We start from the raw sequence: 579 nt of genomic DNA, 5'->3' as shown, positions 1-579 counted from the left end.
CTACTATTGTTTATCATCATGTGCAGCTTCTTCAGTCACCGTTAACAAGTCACGCATGTATGGATATTTCCAGAGAGACAGTTTGTAATGATTAGGACAATCATCGCATCTGTAATGATATGTATGGGATGATGTGGTTTGCAAGGGGGTCCATCAGTTATATATAAAGTGCTTTAAACTAGGTCAAATTTTGGACTTGTACTTACTAAGCATATCATCAAATACCTTATGGTAGAAATTGTTATTGTAATAATTTATTGTCATAAGTGTTATATATATGTTTATACTAAAATCATTAGCAGTTAACATTTTGGTACTGAATAAAGACATACTAGCGCAACTATTAGGGTATGGCATTTCCACGATGCCAGAAGTCCTCTCCAACTGTTTTTAGTTGTGTGTCACATGGAGTAGGGTTTCTTTGTAAACAAGCTGTGAATAAGGCAGTGAGCTATGTTATAACCACAGTAAATTATTCAATACTTTTATTTATTTCTTCTGTGCCTTCATAATAAGATTTACATTCATTGCTTATGTGAAACCAAAGCAACATATTTCCTTGCACAGACTTCATTTTCC

Source organism: Penaeus monodon, chromosome 25, assembly GCF_015228065.2.
Source record: "Penaeus monodon isolate SGIC_2016 chromosome 25, NSTDA_Pmon_1, whole genome shotgun sequence".
Lineage (NCBI taxonomy): Eukaryota > Metazoa > Arthropoda > Malacostraca > Decapoda > Penaeidae > Penaeus > Penaeus monodon.
This window is presented reverse-complemented; position numbering follows the sequence as displayed.